At 39.5% G+C, this 20,539-nt stretch overlaps 1 long non-coding RNA gene across 1 annotated transcript in view; it reads right to left on the bottom strand.

The window, feature by feature from the left end:
- Positions 1-7,371, bottom strand: part of LOC137234326 (uncharacterized) — a 165,959-nt gene extending 158,588 nt beyond the window's left edge. Inside the window, exon 1 of the long non-coding RNA XR_010947803.1 lies at positions 7,235-7,371. This is a non-coding gene — a long non-coding RNA (uncharacterized lncRNA). The remainder of the gene's footprint in view (positions 1-7,234) is intronic.
- Positions 7,372-20,539: the final 13,168 nt, after the last annotated feature.

Genomic DNA, 20,539 nt, shown 5'->3' with positions numbered 1-20,539 from the left:
CCGCCAAGGATGGGGTGCGGAAGAAGAGCGGTTTTTATGGAAATCCGTCAAATCAATCTTCAGCACTCTAAGGTGGCTTCCGTGGAAGATAGGGCCAGGAAGGCCGCGGTTGCCTTGTACTGCTGCAGGGGAGCTATCGGAAAGAGATGGGGACTCTCGCCAGGAGTAGTGCACTGGCTTTATGAGATGGTGGTCAAACCGATTCTGCTCTATGGGGTGCTGGTCTGGTGGAAACCACTGGACACGGTGAGCACCTCCAAAATGTTAGTGTCAGTGCAACGGACGGCGCTGATCGGTATCAGTGGCATTCTTAGAACAACACATACTTTGGCACTGAACGTCATGCTGAACATATATCTAGTAGATATTGCGCAAAAGGCGGCCGCGGCCCGGTCGTTAGTCAGGCTTCGTGATATAGGCTATGTGCTTTCTGGCTTCGGACACTCTAGCCTTCTTACCAGTTTCGACTTTATCCCGGACAGGACGGACTATTGTATGCAGGGCCGTAGAGAGAAAATCCGGGCGCGGGACTAAACAATTTGATTAATTTGAATTAATTCATGAATCACTATTGATGGATTACATCAAAAAAAGTTTTTGCCACATCAACTAAATAATTTTTGGCCTAAGAGCTGAATATAAAATTAACACAGAATATTTACTATGGCTTTTCTTGCTTTTTTCGCTGCAATTTTTTTTATAATAATATCAAAATTTAACTGTCTTGCCAAAACGGATTCAATACAAAGCGTGACAAGTCCTGAAACTCGCTCTTGAGATGAACACGATCTATGAAAGTTTTTGATTCTTGCAAGGACGCTGAAAGAACGTTCTGCTCTAGTGACAGGTATAGTGCAAAAGTTTGGGAAAATTGTATACAGATTTTGAACATAGATGGGATTTAGCTATTCCAATGATAACAGACCTTTGTCAAAATTTGCTTCGTATATGTGTTTCAAGTGAATTATTTCGCATTCTAAGCTTTGAGAAACGTACGACTTGTATTTTTCGGAAAATTTTGCTGCGCTCGCCCGAACCGTAGTTTCATCCATGTCTTAAAATTGAAAACAAAAAAGAAAACGTCTCGTTAAAAGTTCTCATAGCTGCAATTCGTTCAGTAATGCCAGTGATTACCGAATCAACGGTCACCAAGAATGTATTGTTTTTAAAATCAGACTCTGAATCAACCGAACTCATCTCATTTCCATTATCTTCAAAACTTCTTTTGGGTTTTCTCTTTCGAATGTCCGGAGACTTTGGCGAGATGTTCAATTGAACAGCAACTGTTTTCTGCATTCGTTTAAACTTGTTTCCCATTGGTTCCTGATCAACTTCAAATCAAGTCCCGTATTACGTGCTACGATCAGTGACTGAAAACCATTTTCACTGAAGCGATAACTACGCAACTGTCAAACTTTTCTTAAAAATTATAAAAAGTTATCTAACGAGTACTACTTGTCACTACTTCAAATATGCCATTAATCCGATCCACCATTTCAGAGCTATTGGGATTTAAAAAATGAGTTTCGTACACGGATCATAACACGTAATACGAGCCCAGCTAATAAGGCATCTAGATGTCGAACCTCAACATCTATGGTGGAGTCTAGAGATATACGCCGCCGAAAAACGCCGCCGCCGATCAGGGTCGTTTTTCGCACGCCGCCGCCGAATGTCAAAATTATCGGCGCGGCGGCGGCGTCCGGCGCGCTACTATATTTTCTACTCGTTTAAGACTGTTTATGCCATTTATTGTTCAAGTCGAAAATTGGTCGGATATGGTCGAAAGTGATATCAACGGATACCCATCACTGCCAGTTATAAGAAACTAATTGCGAAATTTAACCCTTTCTAACTGTTCAAAAGATATTTAAAACAAGTAAGGAAGGCTAAGTTCGGGTGTAACCGAACATTACATACTCAGTTGAGAGCTATGGAAAAAAAATAAGGAAAATCACCATGTAGGAAAATGAACCTAGGGTAACCCTGGAATGTGGTTGTATGACATGTGTATCAAATGGAAGGTATTAAAGAGTATTTTAAGAGAGAGTAGGCCATAGTTCTATGGATGGACGCCATTTAGGGATATCGCCATAAAGGTGGACCAGGGCTGACTCTAGAATGTGTTTGTACGATATGGGTATCAAATAAAAGGTGATAATGAGTATTTTAAAAGGGAATGGGCTTTAGTTCTATAGGTGAACGCCTTTTCGAGAAATCGCCATAAAGGTGGACCAGGGGTGACTCTAGAATATGTTTGTACGATATGGGTATCAAATGAAAGCTGTTAATGAGTATTTTGAAAAGCAGTGATCCTTAGTTCCATAGGTGGACGCCGTTTAGAGATATCGCCATAAAGGTGGACCAGGGGTGTCTCTAGTTGTACGATATGGGCATCAAATGAAAGGTGTTACTCAGCATTTTAAGAGGGAGTGGGCATTAGGTCTATAGGTGCACGCCTTTTCGAAATGTCGCCATTAGGGTGGGCCAGGGGTGACTCTAGAATGTGTTTGTATGATATGGGTATCAAATGAAAGATGGTAATGAGTATTTTAAAAGGGAGTAATCCTTAGTTCTATAGGTGGACGCCTTTTCGAGATATCGCCATTAGGGTGGGCCAGGGGTGACTCTAGAATGTTTGTACGATATGGGTATCAAACGAAAGGTGTTACTGAGCATTTTAAGAGGGAGTGGGCATTAGGTCTATATGTGGACGCCTTTTCGAGATATCGCCATTAGGGTGGGCCATGGGTGACTCTAGAATGTTTGTACGATATGGGTATCAAACGAAAGGTGTTACTGAGCATTTTAAGAGGGAGTGGGCATTAGGTCTATAGGTGGACGCCTTTTCGAGTTATCGCCATTAGGGTGGGTCAGGGGTGACTCTAGAATGTTTGTACGATATGGGTATCAAACGAAAGGTGTTACTGAGCATTTTAAGAGGGAGTGGACATTAGGTATATAGGTGGTCGCCTTTTCGAGATATCGCCATTAGGGTCGGCCAGGGGTGACTCTAGAATGTTTTTGTACGATATGGGTATCAAATGAAAGGTGGTAATGAGTATTTTAAAAGGGAGTAATACTTAGTTCTATAGGTGGACGCCTTTTCGAGATATCGCCATAAAGGTGGACCAAGGGTGATTCTAGAATGTTTGTACGATATGAATATCAAACGAAAGGTGTTACTGAGCATTTTAAGAGGGAGTGGGCATTAGGTCTATAGGTGGACGCCTTTTCGAGATATCGCCATTAGGGTGGGTCAGGGGTGACTCTAGAATGTTTGTACGATATGGGTATCAAACGAAAGGTGTTACTGAGCATTTTAAGAGGGAGTGGGCATTAGGTCTATAGGTGGACTCCTTTTCGAGATATCGCCATCAGGGTGGGCCAGGGTGACTCTAGAATGTGTTTGTACGATATGGGTATCAAATGAAAGGTGGTAATGAGTATTTTAAAAGGGAGTAATCCTTAGTTCTATAGGTGGACGCCTTTTCGAGATATCGCCATAAAGGTGGACCAAGGGTGACTCTAGAATGTTTGTACGATATGGGTATCAAACGAAAGGTGTTACTGAGCATTTTAAGAGGGAGTGGGCATTAGGTCTATATGTGGACGCCTTTTCGAGATATCTCCATTAGGGTGGGCCAGGGGTGACTCTAGAATGTTTGTACGATATGGGTATCAAACGAAAGGTGTTACTGAGCATTTTAAGAGGGAGTGGGCATTAGGTCTATAGGTGGACGCCTTTTCGAGTTATCGCCATTAGGGTGGGCCAGGGGTGACTATAGAATGTTTGTACGATATGGGTATCAAACGAAAGGTGTTACTGAGCATTTTAAGAGGGAGTGGACATTAGGTATATAGGTGGTCGCCTTTTCGAGATATCGCCATTAGGGTGGGCCAGAGGTGACTCTAGAATGTGTTTGTACGATATGGATATCAAATTAAAAGTATTAATGAGGGTTTTAAAAGCGAGTGGCCCTTAGATGTATATGTGAAGGCGTTCTCGCGATATCGACCAAAATGTGGACCAGGTGATCCAGAAAATCATCTGTCGGGTACTGCTAATTTATTTATATATGCAATACCACTAACAGTATTCCTGCCAAGATTCCAAGGGCTGTTGATTTCGCCTTGTAGAACTTTTTCATTTTCTTCTACTTAATATGGTAGGTGTCACACCCATTTTACAAAGTTTTTTCCAAAGTTATATTTTGCGTCAATAAACCAATCCACTTACCATGTTTCATCCCTTTTTTCGTAGTTGGTATAGAATTATGGCATTTTTTTCATTTTTCGTAATTTTCGATAGCGATAAAGTGGGCGTGGTTATGGTCGGATTTCGGCCATTTTTTATACCAAGATAAAGTGAGTTCAGATAAGTACGTGGGCTAAGTTTAGTAAAGATATATCAGTTTTTGCTCAAGTTATTGTGTTAACGGCCGAGCGGAAGGACAGACGGTGGACTGTGTATAAAAACTGGGCGTGGCTTCCACCGATTTCGCCCATTTTCACAGAGAACAGTTACCGTCACATAATCTATGCTCCTACCAAATTTGAGAAGGATTGGTAAATTTTTGTTCGACTTATGGCATTAAAAGTATTCTAGACAAACTAAATGAAAATGGGCGGAGCCACACCCATTTTGAAATTTTCTTTTATTTTTGGATTTTGTTGCATCATATCATTACTGGAGTTGAATTTTGACTTAATTTACTTATATACAGTAAAGATATTAACTTTTTTGTTAAAATTTGAATTTAAAAAAATTTTTTTTTAAAAAGTGGGCGTGTTCTTCATCCAATTTTGCTAATTTTTATTTAGCACATATATAGTAATAGTAGTAATGTTCCTGCCAAATTTCATCATGATATCTTCAACGACTGCCAAATTACAGCTTGCAAAACTTTTAAATTACCTTCTTGTAAAAGTGGGCGGTGCCACGCCCATTGTCCAAAATCTTACTAGTTTTCTATTCTGCGTCATAACGTCAACCCATCTATGAAGTTTCATCGCTTTAACCGCCTTTGGCAATGAATTATCGCACTTTTTCGGTTGTTCGAAATTTTCGATATCGAAAAAGTGGGCGTGGTTATAGTCCGATATCGTTCATTTTAAATAGCGATCTGAGATGAGCGCTCAGGAACCTACATACAAAATTTCATCAAGATACCTCAAAATTTACTCAAGTTATCGTGTTAACGGACGGACGGACGGACGGACATGGCTCAATCAAATTTTTTTTCGATCCTGATTATTTTGATATATGGAAGTCTAAATCTATCTCGATTCCTTTATATATGTACAACCAACCGTTATCCAATCAAACTTAATATACTCTGTTAGCTCTGCTCAACTGAGTATAAAAACAGGTGTTTTCGATGCAAGCATAACACGGACTTTGCATCACCCAATTCACCAAGTTATTAAAACAAAACACTAAAAGAAACGTTATATAATAAATTTATATAATCACTTTGCATATTTTTTCCAAAAAAAAAAAAAAAATTACCCAAGGCGTTTCAAATTGTGGCCAAGTTGTTAAAAAAGCAAAAAAAGTGCCGATTTTTTTAAAATTTTATATTGCGATTGGCTGAAAGAATAAGCGAAATCAGTGATGCAAAATCCTTTAGTAGGTTCTAGAGGCATAAACACTCCTTTGAAATGTTTTTTACCTCATACTTAAGTTGAGGATATATGTACATATGAGAAGGGTTTGAAAAATCGCTTGGGCTTACATTCAAACATCTGTTGTTTATTTGCGAAACTATACAATAGCGTCTGAAATGTTAATTTTAATTTAAACAATTCATCCTTCAACACCCAAGTCTCCCGGTTTGACATAAAGTTGGCGGCCCTATTCAAAACTATTCCCTTGGAGTTAATTACATTGAGTATAGCCTATCAACCAAGTTTAAATATCACCTACGCGTTACGGCTCCTTTTACAAATGTGAATACGTAGGCACATATATGTACTTAGCAGGTGAGGCTTTGTCCTTCGCAAGAACACTCAAAGTGGTGAAGCAAAAGCTTTCCCAAGACAGTGGAAAAATGACCGTGGGTGCTATTACCCTAACGAAGTAGACAGTCGAACTAGTCTGAAAACTAAAGCTACGCGGTCATCCATAATGAGCTCTTATATCATTAGGCCGGAAAACGGCAGTAAATATCATTCAACTTAAAATCGGTCGACTTTCATTCTAAAAACTCTGGTCTACATTTTAAAAATTTTATCCAGGGTCCTTGTAAAATTTTAAATATATAGATGCGCCGAGGATTATACGATTTTCACCCATTACGCAATGACGGCATCCTTGGCCGAACTCCCTAACGTTTCAATTTGTTTCTCTGGTGTAGCTCGGCAAAAACATCCGTTGGAAAGTCTTCGCAGCTACACCTAGAGCTTCTAGGAAAATGACGTCGACGAAGGTATGAGTTCGAAGTCGCAGTCCTATAGCTTCTGTGCTGGTATATGGTGTGAGGGTCAGAAGGCCTGGTAGCGACTGGTGGTCGGGATTTCTACTGTTCGCATATCGGGAATTGTAGCTCTTAAAAACAGCCGAAAAAACTGGAGGCGCCCTGTGCCACGAGTTTCATGAGTATTAATAGACCATTAATAGCAACCGTAAGTCAACTTTGTGCGTGGCCGCCAAGGAGAAAGAATAAAGAATAAAGAATTTGTGTTCGCGACGATTGTTAGGAGTTAACCCTAGGTGAAACTACGCTTTGCACGGGATATGCAGACAAAAGTGTGGCTATTTTATGTATCTCTATTTCTTTTCAGCAGACGCAGCTGTACCAATTCCAAAGACCGGGGCTAGGTTCGAAGCCTCTCTGGAGAAAGTGAACGAGGGACAATCCCTCCGCAAGGAGCTACTCCTGAAAATGTTTGAACAGCCTGCGAGATCTTGAGGCAAAAACCTCGGATCTTTCCGAAATGGCCAACACGTTGATTTCCTTAAATACATACAAGCAAACCCTTTCATAAATATTATTTTTTTTAATCGAAAAATCAAGCTTTTTAAAGTAAGAACACCGGCGTACGCCGGCGCGCCGCACACGCCGCCGCCGCCGGTATATAATAGAGCCTGCGCCACCGCCGCCGATTAAGTGATCGGCGTAAACCTCTAGTGGCGTCTTTAGCTTGGAGTACGACGTTTCTTTCAATAATGGTAGTCAGTATTTTGAACCAAATTGATGACAGCAAGATACATTCGAACTTGTTGATATACCTGACAATGCCGGTAACATCTCCGTATGATTGGCAGTCAAATTTAGCTTAAGTAATGCGTTTAGTGCCTGTGTTAATCCTGGATCGTGGTTGGGGATGGTCTGATTGCCTCCATTCTAGCCGACCACCTAGTGTCTGAAAGACTGTGTCCCATCGTTTTGGACTGCTGCTGAAAAGAGTAAAACATTTGTGTACAACATTCTAAAGCATCAACAAAACATAAATTGAGACTGTGGGTTGCACAAGGCGAGTAATCACAATTCGAGTTTTTGTTGTTGTTGTGCTCCGTTGCAAGCTCCTTTCATATTGGCGCCGTTCTCGTACCCTTGTGCACACCAATCTTTTAATGGGATTTCATGTTTACCTATAGTATGGCAAATTAAATCAGCGATTCCCTGACCAGTTTTTTGGTTACAATTAGAGCTTTCGATTTCTCGAAGTTGTTCGAAAAGATATTTTTCGCGAGTTTCGCCTTCTCGCGAGATTCTCGAATCTTGAACTACTCGTAAGGCTGGCGAGTTTCTCGACATTCAATTAAATCGATTCATTAATGCTGATTACATTCAAGACGGCGGTGTAGCCGCCACATCTGTCATATTATTTTTACACATTTTCTTATGATTGTCGTTATTTTTTGCGCGACAGAGCAGCACGACAATCAATCACGAAAGCCGTTGTAGCCAGATTAAACCTAATTCTATTTTTAGGAGGCGACAGTGAGTGGCGTCCTTTTTATTTTGTCAATAAAAACTAAAATAGAGATAAATAACAGATAATAAAATCTAAAATCATTCTTTTGGGCGTTTTTTAAACATGATTAATATTTTTTTTTTAATTTTTCGATTCTGTTTACTGTAATTTATATTGGTGGCTGCCGTTTTCAAAGTAATTAAGATGCCAATGCTTGGCTACGATTGTCGTCAAGCTTTGCCTTATTGTGGTTGTGGTCTTTAGACGCCGTGTTGAATGTAATCAGCCCTATTGGCTGTTTTATATAGGAGCTTACGATTTACTCTGGTGCACAAGCGAAAATGTCCACAAAACCACAAGTAAAAAACACCGAAATGTATAAAGTACTGCCAATGCAGCGACTGAATTGAAAATTGAGAAGCTCGCGAGTATTACGAGTATAACAGATTCGAGAATTTCGCGAAAAGCCGTGTTCTCGATGTCTCGTTAAAAAAATAAAATATTGTGAACAAAATTATATGTATAATAAATACATGTGTTTTGAGTTAAGTTTCATTGGAAAGGAATAAAATCAAGTAAGAAGTCACAAGTAAAAAAAACCCAAGTGTGTAAATACTGTCCATACAGCGATTAAGTTTATGTCGAGCAACTGGCCAGATTTTCGATTACTTCGAGACACGAAAATCTCGCGAGAAGTGTGTTCGAGAAGAAATAGTAAGCTCTAGTTACAATCCACGAAAGCCAAAAACCTTTCTTCAATTATAAAATCTGTTGCTTTCGAATTGAAATGGAGGCGCAAAATGAACGTAGTCTGTTCAACGTGACTAGCATCAAACGCAGCATCAACGATAATAGCAAAATACTTGGCTTTCTTGCATTGATCTAATATAGTTTTCCCTCAAGTGTTTTGCCCAAATTTATAAACAGCGTTTTTAGCCAGCTGCCAAATGAAATATTTATTCTTAAATTTTAAGGAAAAGGACTTTTCAAAATGTTTTTCACACTTCACTATAATATTAAAACAAAATGCAGATATTCGTTGCTTTTGAAATTCGTCTTAAAAATTGCACATGGAACAACTAAAGACTCTCCTCTTTTGTGAAGAGCTAAATGTAAGCTGCAAGTTTAAGTTGGTTGATCACTGCAGTGTATTCCAAGCGGAAGTCGCTGCGATTAAGGATGCGGTGAATGAAATGTTATCCAGTGCTACTATGGTTAGGGAATTTAACATCTACTCTGGTAGCCAAGCGGCTATTAAGGCGATCGAGGGTGTGTAGCATTATGCATTATGCCCTTCTATGCCAATGCATTTGTAGCATTATGCATTATGCTATTCTAGGCCAATGCGTTTTTTATGCATATATAAATATCGACCTCACACATTTATATTGCATTCGTATTACAATATCGACCCACAACACAGCGGGATTTCAACATTACATACAAATGCCGACAGCAAGACCCATATACGGTTACGTACGGTGAGCGCCGGGTGTAGGGCAGATAACAAAGGCTTCATTAAGCAGGTCAGGATCTAGTGTGTAAGCTTCATCATTGTCCTACCACATACACGCTGGCGTTTAAGGTTACGCCATAAAACATTAGGAGGCAGGGAGGGGTCAAGCTTGGCAACATAAAAATTACGCTTTTCACATCTGATAACGGAAGTTGCTCTGTTCCTGGTGGCTTTGAACGAATTCCAGTTAGACTGGTAAGGGTTTGCTTTCCATTTGGATAAAGCCTTGTTACGCGCCTTGATTGCTGCCAACACTCTAGGCGTGTACCAGGGCGATACCGATGAACCAAATCGCTCGGGGGCATGCTTGTTAAAAATACTTAGCAGATTCTCGTTTAGGAACTCAAGCTTATCATTAACACTACTAAAATACCAACAATTGGACCAGCTCACAGAGGGTATGAGAAAAGCTATACAAATTATACATCTGTAGTTGTAGCTGAGAAATTATAACTAACTAGTAAGTTCTGGAATTAGAAAAGCTTAGGAATATGCAACGAGGAGGTCGGACAGTATAAAAGGGCGACAACAGTGGCGGCGAGGGATCAGTTTCATTTAAGCGAATTGTTGAATAAATTCCGAAGGCTTCGAATACAACTTGGGCATGCCAAAGTTAAGTGAATAGAAGATCCAGCAACTGAAGAAGGAGTTGGAGAGCCGTATATTGAATACAACCGGCATTAAACTAGAACTTCAGGAACGACTACGACAGGCAATGGAATTAGAAGGAATTGACGTGGAAGAGTATGACTTTCATCTTGGTGGCGAGGAAACGACAAAAATGGAAGAGACAGTTACGCAGACAGTATCGAGCACAGACTATAACAAGATATTGACTGCAATATCTGCACAAACATCGACAGTAACATCAATGCTGTCGCAAATATCATCCCAACTGAAGGCACAGGAGGCACGCATTTCAAAAATGTCATCTCAACTGGAATCACAGGAAACACACATTACATCCAAGATGGAATCTGAACTGGAAGAACAGAAAAATTATATATGGCATCCCTACTGGAAGAGCAAAAGACATATATGACATATCAGTTGCCTGAGCAGTTGAAAGCACAGGAGGCCCGCATATCCTCGCAGCTGGAGGCACAGGAGATAAGGGTAACATCGGAGCTGGAGGCCCAGGATACAAACATTTTGCAGTTTGAGGAAAAAATCGAGGCCGTGGTGGATGCTTTGAGAGGACGTATCGAGCAGTTGCAACTAAATCGCCCAGCAGTTTCAACGAGTAAGCCAAAGGTAAAAACTCCATCTTTTGACGGTTCTGTTCCTTTCCAGGTCTTCAAGCTACAATTTGAGAAGACCGCAGCAGTGAACAACTGGAATGCGGAAGATAAAGTCGCTGCACTCTGCGTAGCATTGAAAGGATCAGCTGCCAAAATCTTACAGACTATTCCAGAGTACGAACGGAACAGCTATGAAGCATTAATGGCCGCTGTCGAGAGACGTTATGGAAGCGAGCATAGAAAACAGATATTCCAAATTGAGTTGCAAAACCGTCACCAAAAAGCGAATGGGACTTTGCAAGAGTTTGCTTCGGATGTTGAAAGGTTGGCTCATTTGGCAAATGCATACGCACCCGTGGAATACACTGAAAGGGTAAATATTCAGAGCTTTATAAATGGCATACGGGACGTCGAAACAAAGCGAGCTACATACGCAAATCCAAAGCCAACATTCGCAGAAACGGTATCACATGCTCTGATTCAGGAAACAGCGTCGCTTCTGTGTAAGCCAGTTTTTAAAGCACGCCGTGTGGAAGTAGAAAGGCCAGAGTGGGTAGACGAAATATTGCAGGCGCTGAAAGGATCGCAAAAACGGAGTGAAAAAGTTATCAAATGTTTCAAATGCGGGAAGCCCGGTCACATTGCACGTCATTGCGATCTTGGTGCTGGTAGTTCCAACTGTAAACGCAAGCTGGAGGAGATGAGCAAGAGCGTGCCAGATGTAAAAATGGAGAGCTAGCTACAGTTATTGAATGTCCTGTGATATCTGTGTCGCAAATCGGAAGGAAATCAAGCAGTCTTACCGTCAGAGGGAATGTGGATGGCAAGGAGCGTGTACTCACTGTAGATACGGGCGTATCCCATTCCTTGATTCGATCTGATTTAGTCAACAGGAGAGTAAAACCGTTACCTGGAGCAAGGTTGCGTACGGTCACAGGCGAGTATAACCAAGTCCAGGGAGAAGTGATATGTGAAGTCCTAATTGGGAAGGTCATGGTTCTACAAAAAATCGTTGTGGCGGAGATCGTTGATAAAGTCATAATAGGAGTGGACTTCTTAGTTGACCATGACATCAGGATCAATATGCCAAGAAAGATTATGCGCTATGAGAACCAGGATGTGCCACTTAACTTCAGTTTGGAAGAAGGGTTCAGCAGTAACCGAGTACTGGTGAAAGAGATCCGACAAAAACCGCAAAAGTCAAAGGCAGCAGATCGGGCAAGGGTTGATGGAACAAATGTTCCAAACAAATCGAAGCCGAAGGTACCTGTGAGAGAAACACTAGCATTGAAAAGCCCTAACGGACGTACTAAAACGAAGGAAAGAATTTCGCAGAAAGAATGCAAGGGTGGTTTCAAGCCAGGGCACACTACTGTTGTGAAGCATCGGAACGATACTGATTATGCAAAGCAAATCCGTCCAGCGCAAGCTCTACGAAGTAGTTCATTGGCCAAACAACAGAGTGTGAAGGAATGAACCAGGGTATTGAGTTTCTTGGCGGGAGATTTGGTACTCAACGGCCGAAAGGTGTTCCATCCAAATTTCGGTGCAGTTGGGAAGGCCGGTACAAAGTTGTGAAGAAGATCAGTGACACCATCTACCTCATACAAACAATTGGGAAAACACAAAGTAGAAGGGTGGTTCATTTGGAGATGCTAGCAGCGCTTACATCGAGAGATTTGTCTGATCGGGACGATCAGACTTAGGTGGAGAGCAGTGTTACGAATGTTGGCGGCACTAAAGGGTACTGCCATCTCTATGCCGATGGTAAGCAATGACGTGAATGCACATCAATAATTTAATCATTTTGTCTACAACTATGTACGTGCACGCAGCGGAGAAGATATGCACAAACACATGCAGATATCTTATCTGAGATGCTCCTAATGGTAGGCAATTGTGATTGTGGAAGTGTCGCTCACACATACAAGCGCATGGGGTATGAGAGAAGCTATAAAAATTTTAAATCTGTAGTTGTAGCTGAGAAATTATAACTAACTAGTAAGTTCTGGATTTAGAAAAGCCTAGAAATAAATAAAATATAAAAGGGCGACAACAGTGGAGGCGAGGGGCCAGTTTCATTTAAGCTATCAGTCAGTTTGGTTATTAAACAAGCTAATTACAAAGTATAAGTGTTATTGTGAAGTACTTTAATAAAGGCCATTTTTCCATTATTCAATATTGGAGTTATTTATTCAACAGTTTAGCGATACGAACGTTAGCAGAAGATTGCAAATAAGGGGAATTGCAGCAAATTCGTTACAATATGTATTAGGAATGTAGATACCTTTAGTGTGTAAGTATTAGTGTAATTAAGTATATGTAAAATAAGAAATTTTGTATAAAATGAAGCCATTTCTTCAATAAAGACACTCAATTTCTAACGCTATTCATCAGCGGTACTTTTTATTTAATTTGATTTTACAAAGCGATCCTGCCAGCCTGATCTTCAGTTAGCAGAAAATTTGCTCGTCAGCAAAATTCGCTAGATCTAGCTGACCAGAGATCCTGCCCAGTTTTAAAGTATAAAGAAAATTTTGTTTCGGAAGAGATCCTGCTGGATAAAAATCCTACAAAATTTGTTAAACTAATGGACACACAGGCGACAAAAAGAAAAGGAGCAATCACCTATTACTATATAATTATTGGAAACTAGAGGGCTTTAAATGGATCAACATGCAATTGGATTACTAGTACTAATATTTTACCATATCTTAACAAAACGGACTCCTTCAGCATAAGGAAGTGGAGTATTGAACGGAATCCTTCAGCACAAGGAAGTGGAATATTGAACGAACTCACTCAGCATAAGGAAGTGGAATATTGAACGAAAATTATGACTGGCAGCATGCGTTGGTAAACAAAGACATTGAGAAAGACTGGTAGCAAACTGGACATCATTTTTATAAGTATAATCTTAAGATTTAGAATTAATTGAGCGGCCTTATGGACGCTTAACCTTGAGCAAAAACTTTTGTTTTTGCTTAGGAATTTTGTTTTTAAATTGGAACCAGCATTTTGAAAAAAAAGTATAATGTAAAATATTTCTAAAATTCAAAAAAAAAAAAAAATTTTTAAAGATAATTTACTAAACAAAAAAAAAATTTACCTATAAAAAGAAAATAGAAAGAGTTTCAGTTATTTCTTTGATATGAACGAAATAACTACAGAAGAAGAATTTCATAGGGTTTTTAGAGAGTGTGAAAACACAATAAGAAAATTCATAAAAACCTCCGAAGAGGTTCAAAAAAAAAACAAGTAAGGAAGGTTAAGTTCGGGTGTAACATAAGGGAAAATAACCATGTAGGAAAATGAACCGAGGGAAACCCTGGAATGTGTTTGTATGACATGTGTATCAAATGAAAGGCATTAAAGAGTATTTTATGAGGGAGTGGGTCATAGTTCTATAGGTGGACGCCATTTAGGGATATAGCCATAAAGGTGGATCAGGGTTGACTCTAGAATGCGTTTGTACGATATGGGTATCAAATGAAAGGTATTAATGAGTATTTTAAAAGGGCGTGGATCTAAGTTCTATAGATGGACGCCTTTTCGAGATATCGCCGTAAATATGGACCAGGGGTGACTCTAGAATGCGTTTGTACGATATGAGTATCAAATGAAAGGTGTTAATGAGCATTTTAAAAGGGAGTAATCCTTAGTTCCATAGGTGGACGCCGTTTCGAGATATCGCCATAAAGGTGAACCAGGGGTGATCCTAGAATTTGTTTGCATAATATGGGCATCAAACGAAAGGTGTTAATGAGTATTTTAAAAGGGAGTGGGCCTTAGTTCTATAGGTGGACGCCGTTTCGAGATATAGCCATAAAGGTGGGCCAGGGGTGACTCTAGAATTCGTTTGTGCAATATGGGTATCAAACGAAAGGTGTTAATGAGTATTTTAAGAGGGAGTGGGCCTTAGTTCTATAGGTGGACGCATTTTCGAGGTATCGCAATAAATGTGGACCAGGGGTGACTCTAGACTTTGTTTGTACGATATGGGTATCAAATGAAAGGTGTTAATGAGTATTTTTAAAAGGGAGTGGGCCTTCGTTTTATAGGTGTTCGAGATAGGTGTTTTCGAGATATCGCCATAAAGGTGGACCAGGGGTGACTTTAGAATTTGTTTGTATGATATGGGTATCAAATGAAAGGTTTTAATGATTATTTTAAAAGGGCGTGGGGCTTAGTGCTATAGGTGGACCCCTTTTCGAGATATCGCCATAAAGGTGGACCAGGGGTGACTCTAGAATTCGTGTGTGCAATATGGGTATCAAACGAAAGGAGTTAATGAGTATTTTAAGAGGGAGTGGGCCTTAGTTCTATAGGTGGACGCCTTTTCGAGATATCGCCATAAAGATGGACCAGGTGTGACTCTAGAATGCGTTTGTACGATATGGGTATCAAATGAAAGGCGTTAATGATTATTTTAAAAGGGCGTGGGGCTTAGTGCTATAGGTGGACCCCTTTTCGAGATATCGCCATAAAGGTGGACCAGGGGTGACTCTAGAATTCGTTTGTGCAATATGGGTATCAAACGAAAGGAGTTAATGAGTATTTTAAGAGGGAGTGGGCCTTAGTGCTATAGGTGGACCCCTTTTCGAGATATCGCCATAAAGGTGGGCCAGGGGTGACTCTAGAATTCGTTTGTGCAATATGGGTATCAAACGAAAGGATTTAATGAGAATTTTAACAGGGAGTGGGCCTTTCTGGACCAGGGGTGACTCTAGACTTTGTTTGTACGATATGGGTATCAAATGATAGGTGTTAATGAGTATTTTTAAAAGGGAGTGGGCCTTCGTTCTATAGCCTTTTCGAAATATCGCCATAAAAGTGGACCAGGGGTGACTCTAAAATGAGTTTGTACGATATGGGTATCAAATTAAAGGTATTAATGAGAGTTTTAAAAGGGAGTGGTGGTAGTTGTATATGTGAAGGCGTTTTCCAGATATCGACCAAAATGTGGACCAGGGTGACCCAGAACATCATCTGTTGGATACCGCTAATTTATTTATATATGTAATACCTGCCAAGATTTTAAGGGTTTTTTATTTCGCCCTGCAGAACTTTTTCATTTTCTTCTACTTAATATGGTAGGTGTCACAATCATTTTATAATGTTTTTTCTAAAGTTATATTTCGCGTCAATGAAACAATCCAATTACCTTACCATATTTCATCCCTTTTTTCGTATTTGGTATAGAATTATGGCATTTTTTCATTTTTCGTAATTTTCGATATCGAAAAAGTGGGCGTGGTCATAGTCGGATTTCGTTCATTTTTCATACCAAGATAAAGTGAGTTCAGATAAGGACGTGAACTGAGTTTAGTAAAGATATATCGATTTTTGCTCAAGTTATCGTGTTAACGGCCATGCGGAAGGACAGACGGACGACTGTGTATAAAAACTGGGCGTGACATCAACCGATTTCGCCCATTTTCACAGAAAACAGTTAACGCCATAAAGTCTATGACCCTACTAAATTTCAAAAGGATTGGTTAATTTTTGTTCGACTTATGGCGTTAAAAGTATCCTAGACAAATTAAATGAATAAGGGCGGAACCACGCCCATTTTTAAATTTTCTTTTATATTTGTATTTTGTTGCACCATATCATTACTGGAGTTGAATCTTGACATAATTTACTTATATACTGTAAAGATATTAAATTTTTTGTTAAAATTTTACTTAAAAAAAAAATTTTTTTTAAAAGTGGGCGTGGTCCTTCTCCGATTTTGCTAATTTTTATTAAGCGTACATATAGTAATAAGAGTAACGTTCCTGCCAAATTTAATCATGACATCTTCAACGACTGCCAAATTACAGCTTGCAAAAGTTTTAAATTACCTTCTTTTAAAAGTTGGCGGTGCCACGCCCATTGTCCAAAATTTTACTAGTTTTCTATTTTGCGTCATAAGTTCAACTCATCTACCAAGTTTCGTCGCTTTATCGGTCTTTTGTAATAAATTATCGCACTTTTTCGGTTTTTCGAAATTTTCGATATCGAAAAAGTGGGCGTGGTTATAGTCCGATATCGTTCATTTTAAATAGTGATCTGAGATGAGTACTCAGGAACCTACATACCAAATTTCATCAAGATACCTCAAAATTTACTCAAGTTATCGTGTTAACGGACGGACGGACGGACGGACATGGCTCACTCAAATTTTTTTTCGATCCTGATTATTTTGATATATGGAAGTCTATATCTATCTCGATTCCTTTATATATGTACAACCAACCGTTATCCAATCAAACTTAATATACTCTGTGAGCTCTGCTCAACTGAGTATACAAATAATAATAATAGGGGGACTCATGATAGCATATAAACTTATAAGGTGTAAAATTATATCCATTTACACACGCGGTTATATGAACGCACCTAGTAATACTCTTGATAAACTTGATTGTTTTTCAGCTGTATTATTTCCAAACAAATTTTTTTGATTGTTATACAAATTAAAAAATACCAAGATTAAGTGAAAAATCAAAACTAAAACGCCTTTACTTGCTGATGTTGGAGATTTTTGATGAAAATGCCGTCTGTAATGTCTGCAAGGTTGCATTCCTTTGAGTTTACCGCGTTTACACAATGAAATGTGCGCGTAAATTTATACAAATTGTGTAAATGATTTTTCATACAAAATTTGACAGCTCGTGCGTAAACTAGATAAATTTATACGTTTACACACTTTATAAGGCATTTATACGGTTACATGAGTCCCCCTAATAACAAGTAATGAAGGCTAAGTTCGGGTGTAACCGAACATTACATACTCAGTTGAGAGCTATGGAGACAAAATAAGGAAAATCACCATGTAGGAAAATTAACCTAGGGTAACCCTGGAATGTGGTTGTATGACATGTGTATCAAATGGAAGGTATTAAAGAGTATTTTAAGAGAGAGTAGGCCATAGTTCTATGGATGGACGCCATTTAGGGATATCGCCATAAAGGTGGACCAGGGCTGACTCTAGAATTTGTTTGTACGATATGGGTATCAAATGAAAGGTGTTACTAAGCATTTTAAGAGGGAGTGGGCCTTAGGTCTATCGGTGGACGCCTTTTCGAGATATCGCCATTAAGGTGGACCAGGGGTGACTCTAGAATGTGTTTGTACGATATGGGTATCAAATGAAAGGTGGTAATGAGTATTTTAAAAGGGAATGGGCTTTAGTTCTATAGGTGAACGCCTTTTCGAGAAATCGCCATAAAGGTGGACCAGGGGTGACTCTAGAATATGTTTGTACGATATGGGTATCAAATAAAAGCTGTTAATGAGTATTTTGAAAAGGAGTGATCCTTAGTTCCATAGGTGGACGCCGTTTCGAGATATCGCCATAAAGGTGGACCAGGGGTGTCTCTAGAATGTGTTTGTACGATATGGGAATCAAATGAAAGGTGTTACTGAGCATTTTAAGAGGGGGTGGGCATTAGGTCTATAAGTGTGCGCCTTTTCGAGATATCGCCATTAGGGTGGGCCAGGGGTGACTCTAAAATGTTTGTACGATATGGGTATCAAACGAAAAGTGTTACTGAGCATTTTAAGAGGGAGTGGGCATTAGGTCTATAGGTGGACGCCTTTTCGAAATGTCGCCATTAGGGTGGGCCAGGGGTGACTCTAGAATGTGTTTGTATGATATGGGTATCAAATGAAAGATGGTAATGAGTATTTTAAAAGGGAGTAATCCATAGTTCTATAGGTTGACGCCTTTTCGAGATATCGCCATAAAGGTGGACCAAGGGTGACTCTAGAATGTTTGTACGATATGGGTATCAAACGAAAGGTGTTACTGAGCATTTTAAGAGGGAGTGGGCATGAGGTCTATAGGTGGACGCCTTTTCGAGATATCGTCATTAGGGTGGGCCAGGGGTGACTCTAGAATGTGTTTGTACGATATGGGCATCAAACGAAAGGTGTTACTGAGCATTTTAAGAGGGAGTGGGCATTAGGTCTATAGGTGGACGCCTTTTCGAGATATCGCCATTAGGGTGGGCCAGGGGTGACTCTAGAATGTTTGTACGATATGGGTATCAAACGAAAATTGTTACTGAGCATTTTAAGAGGGAGTGGGCATTAGGTCTATAGGTGGACGCCTTTTCGAGATATCGCCATTAGGGTGGGCCAGGGGTGACTCTAGAATGTGTTTGTACGATATGGGTACCAAATGAAAGGTGGTAATGAGTATTTTAAAAGGGAGTAATCCTTAGTTCTATAGGTGGACGCCTTTTCGAGATATCGCCATAAAGGTGGACCAAGGGTGACTCTAGAATGTTTGTACGATATGGGTATCAAACGAAAGGTGTTACTGAGCATTTTAAGAGGGAGTGGGCATTAGGTCTATAGGTGGACGCCTTTTCGAGATATCGCCATTGGGGTGGGCCAGGGTGACTCTAGAATGTGTTTGTACGATATGGGTATCAAATGAAAGGTGGTAATAAGTATTTTAAAAGGGAGTAATCCTTAGTTCTATGGGTGGACGCCTTTTCAAGATATCGCCATAAAGGTGGACCAAGGGTGACTCTAGAATGTTCGTACGATATGGGTATAAAACGAAAGGTGTTACTGAGCATTTTAAGAGGGAGTGGACATTAGGTCTATAGGTGGACGCCTTTTCGAGATATCGCCATTAGGGTGGGCCAGGGGTGACTCTAGAATGATACGATATGGATATCAAATTAAAGGTATTAATGAGGGTTTTAAAAGCGAGTGGCCCTTAGATGTATATGTGAGGGCGTTCTCGCGATATCGACCAAAATGTGGACCAGGTGATCCAGAAAATCATCTGTCGGGTACTGCTAATTTATTTATATATGCAATACCACTAACAGTATTCCTGCCAAGATTCCAAAGGCTGTTGATTTCGCCTTGTACAACTTTTTAATTTTCTTCTATTTAATATGGTAGGTGTCACACCCATTTTACAAAGTTTTTTCCAAAGTTATATTTTGCGTCAATAAACCAATCCAGTTACCATGTTTCATCCCTTTTTTCGTATTTGGTATAGAATTATGGCATTTTTTTCATTTTTCGTAATTTTCGATATCGATAAAGTGGGCGGGGTTATGGTCGGATTTCGGCCATTTTTTATACCAAGATAAAGTGAGTTCAGATAAGTACGTGTGCTAATTTTAGTAAAGATACATCGGTTTTTGCTCAACTTATTGTGTTAACGGCCGAGCGGAAGGACAGACGGTGGTCTGTGTATAAAAACTGGGCGTGGCTTTCACCGATTTCGCCCATTTTCACAGAGAACAGTTAACATCATAGAATCTATGCCCCTACCAAATTTGAGAAGGATTGGTAAATTTTTGTTCGACTTATGGCATTAAAAGTATTCTAGACAAACTAAATGAAAATCGGCGGAGCCACGCCCATTTTGAAATTTTCTTTTATTTTTGTATTTTGTTGCATCATATCATTACTGGAGTTGAATTTTGACTTAATTTACTTATACACAGTAAAGATATTAAATTTTTTGTTAAAATTAGAATTAAAAAATTTTTTTTTTAAAAAGTAGGCGCGTTCTTCATCCAATTTTGCTAATCTTTATTTAGCACATATATAGTAATAGTAGTAACGTTCCTGTCAAATTTCATCATGATATCGTCAACGACTGCCAAATTACAACTTGCAAAACTTTTTTAATTACCTTCCTGTAAAAGTGGGCGGTGCCACGCCCTTTGTCCAAAATCTTACTAATTTTCTATTCTGCGTCATAACCTCAACCCATCTACCAAGTTTCATCACTTTAACCGCCTTTGGCAATGAATTATCGCATTTTTTCGGTTTTTCGAAATTTTCGATATCGAAAAAGTGGGCGTGGTTATAGTCCGATATCGTTCATTTTAAATAG

The sequence above is a fragment of the Eurosta solidaginis genome, chromosome X (assembly GCF_040869045.1).
Source record: "Eurosta solidaginis isolate ZX-2024a chromosome X, ASM4086904v1, whole genome shotgun sequence".
Taxonomy (NCBI): domain Eukaryota; kingdom Metazoa; phylum Arthropoda; class Insecta; order Diptera; family Tephritidae; genus Eurosta; species Eurosta solidaginis.
The sequence above is the reverse complement of the archived record's forward strand: the minus strand, read 5'-3'. Positions and strand labels throughout refer to the sequence as shown.